Source organism: Argopecten irradians, chromosome 7 (assembly GCF_041381155.1).
Source record: "Argopecten irradians isolate NY chromosome 7, Ai_NY, whole genome shotgun sequence".
Classification (NCBI taxonomy): Eukaryota; Metazoa; Mollusca; class Bivalvia; order Pectinida; family Pectinidae; genus Argopecten; species Argopecten irradians.
The window spans coordinates 29,639,067-29,653,961 of record NC_091140.1 but is presented as its reverse complement, the minus strand read 5'-3'; the positions used below and the strand labels follow the sequence as shown (position 1 = coordinate 29,653,961).

The following is a 14,895-nucleotide window of genomic DNA, read 5'->3' as shown; positions in this document are numbered from 1 at the left end:
TTTATTGTAACCGATTAATCAGTAACAGGTAATCGGTTATTAATCTACTTATCAATGGAAAAAGTACAACCATTGAATATATGCATTACTAAATAAACACATTTCGAGATCGGAAAACAAGCTCCACTTGTTGATATATATCAAACAACTACAGCATGGCAGAACACCAAACTTGTATATACCGATAAATAAGATATTTGTTAACCAAAATACGTCTTGAGGTCCTAAACCAATTCTGAATTCCGTCCCTGTGTCATCTTGTTTGCATGCTGTCTGTTGACGCGCCATTTTGACGTGAATTTCACACGTACGACTAATCAACCAAATCTGCAGCGCCACTGAGCGACATGACTAGATTTTCTTCAATGCACACCTTTTTTCCTTTTAGTGCTCAAATTAAATCATTAAAATGAAACAATAGTCATTTTCAATTAAAATTGAATGAAAACACTGTTTTTCATCAGAAATCACGTAATGATAAGATTAAATTTGTAATATCTAATTTATTTCTTCCTCTCTCAAGCGTCCCAATGGCGATTAACCACATGGACCCGATCGCCAGTTGAGAGCAATTTGCTGACAGCGTGCTGCAAGCTTTCCCACCACACACATCCACTTTTCAGTGACTTTAACTTCCACAGATACATTCATATAGTATTAAATTCATCATTCTTTATATGTATTTAACTTAGGGAACACGCTTACCGATGATACGTTTCACGTGTATTCTTTTCTAGCAAGATGCACATGCTAGAATGAGTAATTTCACAAAAATCCTTGGTGTTACAAATCCATAAGGGATAAACATCCTCCTGATTCGTCGACGCTTCATCTCAAATATTTCATTTTTTTCATCATATTGTTAAATACTACTGCGTTCGCACGCGTACGCAATAATTTTGTTAACACACAAAAGTATTGGGTTCTTACATAATAAGTATTGCTTTCACGCGCAATAACATTTCATCTTTCATGTCCTTTCCCAGCCATTTTTAAAAGGTCCACCACCCACTAACTTAAATTCATCTTATTACTTCTACATGCACACGTGTGGAACTGTTAACAGCACTGGATTTACATGATATAGTTATATAATTTACTGTTTCAAACTGTAAATATGTCTTTTCTATTTATCTTAATATCATGCAACTATTTCAACTACCTCCACAATGAGGGAAATAAAGAATGATGATGCTAATGATTTTTTGTTCCTTAACGGAAATAAATTTTATCTAAATAGTATCCATGTACTCTGATATGAGCGCCATAATAGGAATGCGAACAACATTGCGTTACATTTGTTGCCCATCATTACGTAACAAGTAAAACCTATTACTCCCTAACAGTCTGTCTACAAGAACCCAACCGTCCTTCTATTACTGCCGAGATGATTGTGAACCTCCTACGGCATGTGATACCAGCGATTACCAAATTGAAATTGTCTTCCCAGTTCCATATGGGCCTACGGAGAAAAAATCCAATTAATTCCAAGATGTCAACACGTTGAAGAAATGCACTGACTCATCATTAATGCGACTTAATGTTCAATTTACACCCGTCAACGACTCCAAAATCTAATCACTACCGCTAAATGGTCGAGCTTGTGCAGCTTCCGAATATTTCCTTATGGGTTTTTGGGGGACTCTAGATGTACACCGAACGTTCACTTACATGTACATATGTAGAAGTACGTTTTCTAATGGGGGTCTAAAAATAAGTTACAGTTTACATGAATTTGGGCCCATCTGAGTGACCATAGAAGATTTTAGACGTTACATTCAACCCTCCAGAGTGCTTATAGACTATTTTACATGGTTTAACATCTAAATATGGTATACATGGGCACTCTGATGGGTCAAAATTGATATAAACTGTAACCGATTCTCAGACCCCTATGGCGTCACTCCGAAAATATAACGACAGGTCAGAACTATCGATCTTGTCAATTTGATTGGCTAATATCTATAATGTTAAGAAAATACCAACGTTTGTCTTCTGGAGTGGCTGGCAACTAGTCTGCTTTACAAGCTAAATTATTAACAATATTAATTGTCTATAGACGGAAAACAACTCTATTTATCGTTAGTTGTGTATTAGATGTATTCATGAGCACAGCCTAGCGGACAGAATTGCTACTAAGGCAGGTAATCATAATATGATCCAGTCTAAATAGAAAATATAAAGAAAAGATGGCGTCGCCGTTTGTAAGTTCGCTTCTGATTTATTGAGATAATGGCGTTATGATTTCATTGGAAAATCAGTTCTAAAATGAATTTAAATTTCAGAGAGATTAACTTATTTAATCAAATTCCGTTTTATTAAAAGTTCACTCAGATTTTTGAGTGTTATATCTCAATAAGAGAAAAATGCATTTAAGTTATTTCTTAAATATGGAGACTACAAAATGTATATGAAGACTAGAGGTACGCCGATCGTTCCCTTACTGTACAACGTTTATGGAAACTCTAGATGAACATCGAACGTTCACTAATTATTTACACTGTAGTTTATGGAGACTCTAGATGTACACCGAACGTTAGCTTATTCATTTAATTTGTTTGCATCAATACGATTGATAACTTTCGATCGAGCGGTTAGTCTGTGCATTCAATCAAATGTTAATTAGATTAATTGCACGAGCTCGTCAGTCGTTATACCGTTACACGTACCTACATGTAAACAGACATCGCGGTAATGTTCATTTCCTATTCTACATGCAATCACATGTAATTCAAACAATGCATACCACTGATGAACTATTTGTTGAAACACGTACGGACATATGTCCATTTGATTTTCATTGTATGTTTGTATTTTCACTGTAAACGGTCACATAGGTTATATACATGTGTACATTTCACAGACAATGTCGCCGCACTAGAGATCTATAGACATTAAATAAATCACTAATTAGTGTTTTATAGCCCACGTATGCAGCCTTTAGATTAATTTTCCATTACAACACACTGCTGACTATCGACACGTGATGACGGTGTTGGGAAACAGCACATTTTACTGCCGGGCCAAGTCACACAATTCGAGGATCCTAGACAACGGAAATAGCCTGTAAATGACAAGGTATCACGGCCTTTACAATACCACGACATTATAGGTCATCCGTACAAAACAAAGTCGGCTCCTTATTCAACCGTAAATTACATACCGTAGAGAGGTATACGCGAGGGGAGTGTTTACGCTTCCTTTTAGCGGGGAAAATAGCAATGTGTAATATTATGAAACTATACCGCAAAAACCTATGCAGGTACACTTATTGTAAAATTAACAACAACGCAAAAATATTTACTCAAGCAAATTATTTATTTACGGAAAACGTGGCTATATTTGCGAGTGTTTTTTTCCGCGAGTAGCCAGGACGGCATCCCATGTATAGGCAATGTTTTGGGAGACTGCGGTATATTGATGTTATGTCTCTTTGTAATAGTGGAACTGTAGCCCTAATTATAGTGCTAGATCATTCAACAACACCCCGCCCGGTTACATTATAATGACAAGGGACAAACTGGTTGCCCCACCCAGAGTCATCCTCACAGAGGTGAACGCTCAACCGAAAGCCAAATGTGAGGTGGAGGTGGTATCAAAGTAGAACGAATATACGTACCCGGCCTGCTATACCTTTCGGGTACGTATTGGTCCCTATGTGTCGTAGTGGAGCACTACCTCCGAAAATCATTCGGGCACAGTTTTCTATACTTTTTTTGTAGGTTTCCAATTATTGTATGCGTATACATGCATTTACATATAATTTTGTCCAAAACAAACATAACTACATGTACCATTCTTAATATCTACCGTACCGCTCACACGACGTCAAATTCACAATTTCTCGACTTGCGGTATAAATTCCCTTCAGAAAAAAAACCTTCATATGTATTATGTAAAAAATAATGCCTCGATGAGAATTTGATAATTTATGTGGCTCAGTTTTATTGCCGAGTAGGTTAGCGATATCGAACAGGTACGATAAAATTCAAACAAACTGTTTATAATGGTTTGCATAATCATTACTTTGCTCCATTAGCAGTAATAGGCACCAATTGTAGCTCTAAAGACGACACCATTTTCTGTCTAAAAGTCTTTTGAGCTACAATATTGCAGCTAGTATCAAAGGAGACGTTAGGAAGGAGAATGTCAGTTAGGAAGAAGAGAAATATAAGATCCTAATGTTAGTCGCTTTTTACGATCATACAATGGGGAAGCAGGCACAATTATAACGCTTTTCCTGCAGGGTTGTATTTCAGAAATCCACATGTCGCGGATCAGGCTGTAAATTGCAGTATGTGACGGAAATAGCCTGAATGTGAAGGTCGTCGAATGTATGACATATTTAATATAATACCGTATGGAGTATAATGATTATATAAACTGATGCTCCAACGCTTGCTTGAAAATCATGATGAGGTTATCGTTTGTCATGTTCTTCTCGCCACTTATCGACTCTCTCCTGGTGTGTAAAAAGGAGATTTAGGTTTCATTTGCGTCATAACGTAGATATTAATCTACTCGTATATAGATACATGGCTATATAGTAGGCTAACTGGTCGGCCACTTTATTACAACATTTTCTATCTGTTATTGGTGTTTCTGATTGGCTTGAGGCCATAAACACGTTAACTGGATGACAAAGCAAAAACAAGAAATATTACAAAGTAGTTTGCACTTTTTTGTAATAGGTATTTTATAGACAAAGGACGTGTGAAAGCATAAGGTAATAGGGGCTATGTTGTATGTTATATCAATATATCAATTTTATAGTGTCCCTAACAACGAGTCATTCAAATTGGAAACATCTAATCAGTTTCTCTAATGTAACTAGAAGGTCGTAAATTAAATGGGGTCCCTAAAATCTGACGAGTCATGGAAGATCCAAACATTTTGTATGGTGTCTCTACATTTTTGACGAGTTATTGAAGATTTAAACATTGTGTAGGATGTCCATGGCATTTCTGACGAGTTATTGAAGGTCGAAAAAAGTGTAGGTCCATAACATCATTGACAAGTCATTGAAGGTTGAAACATTGTGTATGATGTCCATGAAATCTATGACGAGTTATTGAAGGTCGAAAAAGTGTATGGTCCATAACATCATTGACAAGTCATTGAAGGTTGAAACATTGTGTAGGATGTCCATGACATCTCTGACGAGTCATTGAAGATCGAAACATTGTGTAGGATGTCCATGACATCTCTGACGAGTTATTGAAGGACGAATCAAGTGCATGTTCCATAGCGTCAGTGACGAGTCATTGAAGGTCGAAACATTGTGTAGGATGTCCATGACATCTCTGACAAGTCATTGAAGGTCGAAACATAGTGTAGGATGTCCATGACATCTCTGACGAGTCATTGAAGATCGAACCATTGTGTAGGATGTCCATGACATCTCTGACAAGTCATTGAAGATCGAAACATTGTGTAGGATGTCCATGACATCTCTGACAAGTCATTGAAGATCGAAACATTGTGTAGGATGTCCATGACATCTCTGACAAGTCATTGAATATCGAAACATTGTGTAGGATGTTCATGAAATCTCTGACGAGTTATTGAAGGTCGAAAAAAGTGCTTGATCCATAACATCACTGACGAGTCATTGAAGGTCGAAACATGGTGTAGGATGTCCACGACATCTCTGACGAGTTATTGAAGGTCGAAAAAAATGCATGGTCTATAACATCATTGACGAGTCATTGAAGATCGAAACATTGTGTAGGATGTCCATGACATCTCTGACAAGTCATTGAAGGTCGAAACATTGTGTATGATGTCCATGAAATCTATGACGAGTTATTGAAGGTCGAAAAAGTGCTTGGTCCATAACATCATTGACGAGTCATTGAAGGTCGAAACATTGTGTAGGATGTCCATGACATCTCTGACAAGTCATTAAAGATCGAAACATTGTGTAAGATGTCCATGAAATCTCTGACGAGTCATTGAAGATCGAAACATTGTGTAGGATGTCCATGACATCTCTGACAAGTCATTGAAGGTCGAAACATTGTGTATGATGTCCATGAAATCTATGACGAGTTATTGAAGGTCGAAAAAGTGCATGGTCCATAACATCATTGACGAGTCATTGAAGGTCGAAACATTGTGTAGGATGTCCATGACATCTCTGACAAGTCATTGAAGATCGAAACATTGTGTCTGATGTCCATGAAATCTCTGACGGGTCATTGAAGATCGAAACATTGTGTATGATGTCCATGACATCTCTGACAAGTCATTGAAGGTCGAAATATTGTGTATGATGTCCATGACATCTCTGACGAGTTATTGAAGGACGAATCAAGTGCATGTTCTATAGCGTCAGTGACGAGTCATTGAAGATCGAAACATTGTGTAGGATGTCCATGACATCTCTGACGAGTTATTGAAGGACGAATCAAGTGCATGATGTATATTTTCTGACGAGTTATTGAAGATCGAAACGTATGTATGGTGTTCACAGTAGGAACAGGTGAATTATATCACTAACATCTCTGGCGAATAATCGAAGGTACAAATAGACAATTACTTTGCTACTTGGCGTCCCTAACATCATTGACGAGCCCTGGTCGTCTAGGATTACACTCAATACTACCAATTTTTAATTCCAAACTAAATATCATGTTCAGAAGATGGAAGAACGACAGTAATTTGTGACCTGAGCGAGACAGGCGTTTTATCCCGGTCGATGGTAGTTTCCAGTGCTTAAGCCTGTAGGAACTAGACAGTGAATCGGTCTGACGAAGATCGCGCTTTAATAGACGTTATCGACAAGGTGGCAGCGGGACAGTCTACTAAAGTACATGCCCGTTTTGATCTGTGAAGAAATATATACATGGAGACTAAGTAGAGTTACGTGGCTGTGACATGTAGGATAATCGAATCGCGAGGCTAATCGATGAACCCACCAGTATACACCTGCGGACTAATCCAATAGCTGGATTATTTTGTTATATTACAAAACTCGTATATAATCAGGGTTTGTTGACAGAGCGGTTGGATTTGAACTAAAATAAGTCAATTTTACTTGTAATGAGAAATGCCAATGGCTAAACATCTTATAATGTGAAAATAACGTTTGTAACTTTGCATCTGATTGGCTGACGCAATGGCCTAGTGATATTTTAGAGAAAAGAGACTTCCAAAAAATTTGAAATTTTCACTGAAATAGGTCGAATTATAAGGACGAACTTGAATATATTGTTTATGTTATGGAGCCATGACACAAAAAGCAGTGTTTTCTCATCATAAACGTATTTTGACGTTATATGTTATCGTGTTTATGGAATGATTTATGACGTCAAACGACAATTTTCCTTTCATGACTTGATGACGCACTAATTAAGTTAACCATCCATGTCATTGTGTTGTCGGAAGCTGTTCTAATCTCAAAAGCCCGTTATTGATCAATGCCCCAACCTAACTTACTACTCTACGGATTAATATCCATCTATTTCATCCTACGGGTTACCAGATATTGCTGACAAAAAGCTAAACATTATTCGAACCGGTATTGGTCGCGTAATTTGTATTCAAAAACTCTTTATTTGTATATAACAGGGTTATTTGCCCTTGCAGGTAGGTATTGGTTATGACGTCACGTGTTTGCGAGCGAAACGTCATACTTTTCTGAGAAAAGCACGTGCTCACAAAACAATGACGTCGCAATGATTACCTAACCGCATTAGAGGTACTATGTAGTATAACTTAACGCTATATTCGTGTTTTGTCTTCAGTTATAACATTGCACGCATTTCACAATGTACTCTTAAAATGCATGCTGGTATCGTTTGATGCCGATCCGGGTACCTGACCCTAATATAACTCATTCGTAACGCCATGCAGTCCAGTAATATGGTGTCACTTAGACCTAAAAATAGTCTCTGGAGTTGGGAGACCGTATCAGAATTGAATGACGGCACGTTTCGTTGCGACTTAAAGATAAATGAAAACGTTTCTCGCACTCAGAGTCGAGCGGTACATCTAACAGCATCAGTCATGCCCGACATCAATATGGTGGTCCTTATCGAACAAGAGGAGACGCCATATCTGATGCAGTGGTTGAATGCACATACACATTATAGGTCACGCTTGACCAATTTTATTGCACAATTGGGCTATTCAAATCGCATGTCATCCTTTCGTAACCAATTCTTGTTTCCGTTGTTTCTCGGAAAGAACTGAAGGGATAATTCTCAATATTCAAATGTGGGTGCGGTCTGAAAACAATATGGCTGAAACGCAACGATCTTAAATTTTCACAATTCTAGCGTATTGCTACCATATATCAGAAAATACATGTACTGTACGCATTTTAACAAGGGTTCTTGTTATGCAACGCTCTTGTGAAGTAATATCCCAAAATCGCTCATTTTTCAACCAATAACAATTTGCCAGGATTTATATATCAGTGTTGCCTATACTGCCATAATCCATCGAATCCAACTATTTATCACGATTGATTTTAACAAATCCTGCAGTTGAAGGTTGTCTCCACACCAAAGAACAGTAACTCTTGGTAATCTTGAAACTGAATTACAGAAATTCCGAGAAAGATGGGAAATCTCGTATCGTATCGATTTCAGTTTCAAGTCGATGAAGCCTTAATACTGTGATTTGACTGCAAGAGAGCGTTTGATCGGCTTCATAGTTGTATTCAAAAACTCTGTATTTGTATATAACAGGGTTATTTGCCCTTGCAGGTAGGTAGGTATTGGTTGTGACGTCACGTGTTTGCGAGCGAAACGTCATACTTTTCTGAGAAAAGCACGTGCTCACAAAACAATGACGTCACAATGATTACCTAACCGCATTAGAGGTACTATGTAGTATAACTTAACGCTATATTCGTGTTTTGTCTTCAGTTATAACATTGCACGCATTTCACAATGTACTCTTAAAATGCATGCTGGTATCGTTTGATGTCGATCCGGGTACCTGACCCTGATATAACTCATTCGTAACGCCATGCAGTCCAGTAATATGGTGTCACTTAGACCTAAAAATAGTCTCTGGAGCTGGGAGACCGTATCAGAATTGAATGACGGCACGTTTCGTTGCGACTTAAAGATAAATGAAAACGTTTCTCGCACTCAGAGTCGAGCGGTACATCTAACAGCATCAGTCATGCCCGACATCAATATGGTGGTCCTTATCGAACAAGAGGAGACGCCCATATCTGATGCAGTGGTTGAATGCACATACACATTATAGGTCACGCTTGACCAATTTTATTGCACAATTGGGCTATTCAAATCGCATGTCATCCTTTCGTAACCAATTCTTGTTTCCGTTGTTTCTCGGAAAGAACTGAAGGGATAATTCTCAATATTCAAATGTGGGTGCGGTCTGAAAACAATATGGCTGAAACGCAACGATCTTAAATTTTGACAATTCTAGCGTATTGCTACCATATATCAGAAAATACATGTACTGTACGCATTTTAACAAGGGTTCTTGTTATGCAACGCTCTTGTGAAGTAATATCCCAAAATCGCTCATTTTTCAACCAATAACAATTTGCCAGGATTTATATATCAGTGTTGCCTATACTGCCATAATCCATCGAATCCAACTATTTATCACGATTGATTTTAACAAATCCTGCAGTTGAAGGTTGTCTCCACACCAAAGAACAGTAACTCTTGGTAATCTTGAAACTGAATTACAGAAATTCCGAGAAAGATGGGAAATCTCGTATCGTATCGATTTCAGTTTCAAGTCGATGAAGCCTTAATACTGTGATTTGACTGCAAGAGAGCGTTTGATCGGCTTCATAGTTATACTCCACCTTAAAATAAATATTACATGTATCTGAAAAAGGCGGTACTAGCCGAGACTGCCAATCCTTTCTATCACGTAGTAGTATATACGAGCATATTTAACATTATGATGTTACAAAAATGTTGTAATGTTGTAGTAATGTAATCACTTCGTATAACAATTTTTTCTGTGATGTAATGTGCCCCACTGTGTGTCACTATCACAAATCCCCCAGACGTTTTTTTCCATATAGAATCAGTATTGAACCAAGCGCCTGTTTGACGCTGAATATTCATTACGCCAAAAACATGTGGGTTATTTGGCGACAGAAAGGTATGCTGTGGTTATTGAAAGCGATAAAAATGACCTAAAAATACGTGATACAAGCTATAATAAAATCATATCAAGACGGACGTTCGTATGATATCGTCTAAATCATGGTCACTATAGCGCTTCATCAGTCTATATAGCATCCCATAATACTCCATAGAAGCCTGTCATTGTGTTCTGCATATACAAATGTACATGTATAAGTGTCAGCCAACGAAAGACTTTAGAATCGATCTAAATCTATCCTGCTTAAGAAGCTCTGTCAGTCGTAATTCCGGAAACCGTGCCTTATATATTGACGGAATCAAGCAAACCCGAAATAATCCTGTGGTAGTCCGTACATCGTGTTACAATATGTTCTGTCGGAGCATAGTGCTTCTACAATGTTTATAGTGCGGCTCTGTCGATAAGGTCGTCAGTACATGGCAACTGCCCCACATGGGATTCAAATTCGCAACATAGCGGTGGAGGACTTGTAGTAATATGTCGGGACATCTTAACCACTTGACCATCGCGGCCGCTAGGTGGCTTGATAGTCTTTGGATGTTCCTAAAAAATGTCTGTTATAACTGTATAACGAGCTTTACTTATAAACGAAGCGTTAGTATCACTGAAGTGTGTAAAGGCAGTGGGTCGATGTGCCTTGTCACGGACGGAGCATGATTCTTTGGCTTCGTCGACTTGTCATGCCGAAAATACGGGTTTGATTGCTGGTCAGAGTACCCGAAGAAGAATGTGAATTTTTCCACGATTGTTGCTGTTAACCCGTTTTGTTCTCTGTCTGAGCTTAACTAGTTAGTTCCTCAGTTAGATATCATTAGTATTTGCGTTTTTGCGACCGATTAACTACAAAGACGGGAATTAATGTAAATCATGGAATTAATAGAAACAATGCAGCTCCTAATATTGCTGATTCTAGGAAGCAATACGATTTAGCCATTGGCGAGTTCTGGAAAGTTTACTTATTTAGTGATTAGCCCTGCGTTTGTACCTGTTGTACTACATGTAAATTGACACGGCACGACCATATAGAACACATTTGAAACTTTCCATGATGTCAGCAACGATATGAATGATACGCTTCGAAAACAATAAAGTGAATATAAAAGTATAAGATATAAGATATGAATAGTTTCGGCATACATTGAAATAAATAATCAATGTAATTTCAACGGATTTTAAATACTCTTTGTCTCATTTTCGACAAAGAAAACATTTCAATGACAAGTTAAAAATCTCGAGGCCGTCATCTTTGATCTAATGGTACGATTTTATGTATACTACGACATTGTGTGTTTGCGAGCGCGAGGCGTGGCTACGTACTGCCTGACGATAGTCAGTTATTAAAAAAATGTAGGAAAACGGACACGGAGATTTTTTAACATTAGTTATACTGTTTGAAAATGAAATATTGGCAATCTTCTACTCGAAACCAGACTATTTCCTTTTAGCCTTATCAATGCCCCCAGAAACCTATAGATTCACCATTCTATACCTCAGAGCTGTCATTCTTTCCTGCTATGCAGAATGCTACACTGTAAAGATATCCCTTCACCCATTCATTCCGACTTTGCCACAGGAAACTTGACGAATGTCTTAGGTTCTAATATGTAAATTAGTGATGCAAATGAGATGTCGCACGTGACACATCAACTAAAAATCAATTTTCACCGCAAGCCAAGAACGGATCCAAATGCTATTTTGCGATTTCTTTGAAAGTAATTAAGTACCTGAGTACGTGTATCGTGGGAATTAAAAGATTGGAGGTAGTAATTAATTCAATATTTATAGCACATTTCTAGTTAACTTGTGTGGCTTTGAAACGAAAAGTATCAGACAGACAGACAGACAGACAAACCCAAATTAATGTCTCTCCTGTCTGTAAAACATACATAAAGAAAGATTTTTTAAATCAAAACCTAACCAAAACTGTCGTTTTCGCACTATATATACTCATCACCACAATATCACAATGAGCGCGAAGATAAGCTCAAGCCAGACAAGAGTTATTGAACACGTGTTGCCCTCTGAAACATTAGATACGCTGATAAGGCCTAGTTGAGTCCGTCGTGTGTCCGTAAACACTTTACATTTTCGACTTCTTCTCCAAAACTGCTGAAGCAAATTCAACGAAATTTTGCACAAATCGCCAAAGGCATAAGGCTAATCAAATTGCTGTGGGAGGGGTTTAAAGACTCTTGATAGAATGAAAGATCTTAAGGTTTATATGTCTTTGTTTCATTCTGTATCCTTACTCAGATGACCGCTAAGGCCCATGGGCCTCTTGTTTTCTGTTGTATTATTTCCAATTTTCTGAAACCATCTGAATTTCATTGCAGATTTTAAATTTTATCATTACTAATTGTTTGCATGTCTTTTATCAACATGTTCCTGAACATATATTTGTCTTTGTATTTCACTCTTGGGACATATAATACTTATTACTTACCGTCAGACGAACATTAAACAGAAAAAAAAACATACATATGGCCTTACCGCCACCTACACAAGGTCTACCTGGCGTACAGGTGATCCATTTAACGTTTATCTTTAATACTCTCGCGTGCTTAGAAAGAAAGCATTAAGACTATATTTAGATTACGAGCTATTGTACTTTTCTAAAAATAAGTGCTCAAAGGACACATTTTAATGACATTTGGTGTGCATGTCTTTTTCTTTGTTGAGCGAACATCATAAAATGGCAACAGCATAAGGATGAATATTCATGAGCAATCTTGCAAAGGTTTAAGCTCTAAATGGATCAAATTTAATTGGCGAAAGGCCGAAAGGGACGGTTCCATTGACACTTAAAGACATCATGCAAATTGTTTGTTTGACAGGAATACCTGATTATATTATAAATGTTAATGATATCGACATATTTTATTAGGAAATAAAAAATGTTGTTTACTTAAGGCTGCAAACATGTCAATTCATAAAAGGCAAAAAATAACAACATTTAAAACCATATTGAAATAATGATTTGACAAAATTTCACAAGGAAATGGTTTCCAAGAGGTCATTTTGAACAGATCGTTCGCTCATTGCTTATAAAGCTCTTAAAAATATTTTAGACGACGACTCTGTCAAGCGTTTAATGATTACATGAAAGAACAATGTGCTGAAATTGAAAAATCGGTGACGTTGATTAAAACCTCTTTTGAAAACTATTTAAAAATAGAACTAGTTATGCAGGTTGTTGTCAAACAGAAATAAATACAATGACGAAACAATTGTAAATGCTTGGGATCACCATTTTAGTAAGTTGTTTAAAAATGAAATTTTGAATTCTTTTGACGAAAACTTTTTTTAAGATGTATCATTAAACATAAATGAGATTCGAAAGAATACTTTTAAAGAAAAAGACATGTTTTTGTTGCATCCGTTTACGATTGAAAAGATGCATTAAATATGTAAAAAGCTAAAAAAAAATGGTTTAGCTGGTGGACAGCTTTGTCTATGAACATGTGAAGTACGGTGGTAGTAAATTATTGTATTTGATTACTTCACTATTTAATTCAATGGTTAGATATAACCATATACCTGCTGATTGGAAAAGAAGAACGATATTTACATTGTACAATGTTAATAAAAACACAAAGATGATTCGAATAGTGGAATCACTCTCATACCAAACTTTTTAAAATTATGTGAGTCAATTTTATCTCTCAGAATGGATTCTTTGCTAGATTCTACAACGTTCTTAAATAGACAATAGTCGGCTTATATAAAAAATGTACGTAGTTTATGCACTTCCTTAACTTACAAGAATGCATGAAATATGATCTCGAAAATTATTCAGATGTATTTGTCACATTTTTTAGATAGAAAGAAAGCATTCGGTACTGTGTGGCACGAAGGCATGCTTCTCAAACTGTACAGTGCGGGGTTTAAGTGGAAAAGGTTCTTTTGTAATTGACACTAGAGTTAATATATCTGCACAAGCTGACGATATTTGTTTGATCAGTAATACAGGTGTGAGTTTACAAGATATGGTTACTATTTGTGAAAAATACAATTGCAAATGGAGATTTTCATTAGCAGTCGGTCAGAGTTAAATTGTTATTTTTTACAGAAAAAAACCCCAGAGACAGGTTCTTGGAAAAGACTATTCGTCTTTATATCAAACCTTTACCATTTATGAAAACAAGTATAACGCACGTTGGGGTTGTTTAATGTATTGTTTTATTATTATGTAATTTTCAATATGGAGCCTAATAAAGAAATAATAATGGAATATAAACGGCCCCTTTTCAACAATCACGCGGCAGGTTTGTCTCTATCAAACATCACTGCCACTAAATAAATCGTCGCAGAAAAATAGTGTATATGTAGCATTTGTTTTGTAGTGATGAAGTATTAGAAGGTAATTGATAGATCTCATTTCTAAACGCGCAGCAATTAGTGAATAGCTGAACAAGATGACAAGAGAAAGGAAACAAAGGTCTATACATGTATTTTGTAAAATAATCCACTAGTTCTCGGAAATGTGTATCCATTGGAGACAAACTAAGTCACAAGGAGAGATGTCGGACACACAAAAACAATGAAAAATATCCGCTTTGAGATAAACAATTCGCGGATATTTTACCACAACAACAATTATTGTTTTCAACCTATCGTTCATCAAAGACAGCATGTTCTTTGAAACTCTATTAAGTTAAAATGCAAACACACATCGCTACAATTGTTTTCGACAGTAGGGATATCGGTCACAAAGTATTAGCCAAAACAGAATTTTGTTGTGCAATTTATTGGTGCGTAATATCTGAAAATAAATAGCGAACCGTA

At 36.8% G+C, this 14,895-nt stretch overlaps 1 protein-coding gene across 1 annotated transcript in view; it reads right to left on the bottom strand.

Annotated features, from left to right (window-relative positions):
- Positions 1–14,895, bottom strand: part of LOC138328091 (uncharacterized) — a 56,659-nt gene that overhangs the window by 16,721 nt on the left and 25,043 nt on the right. The window lies entirely within an intron of this gene.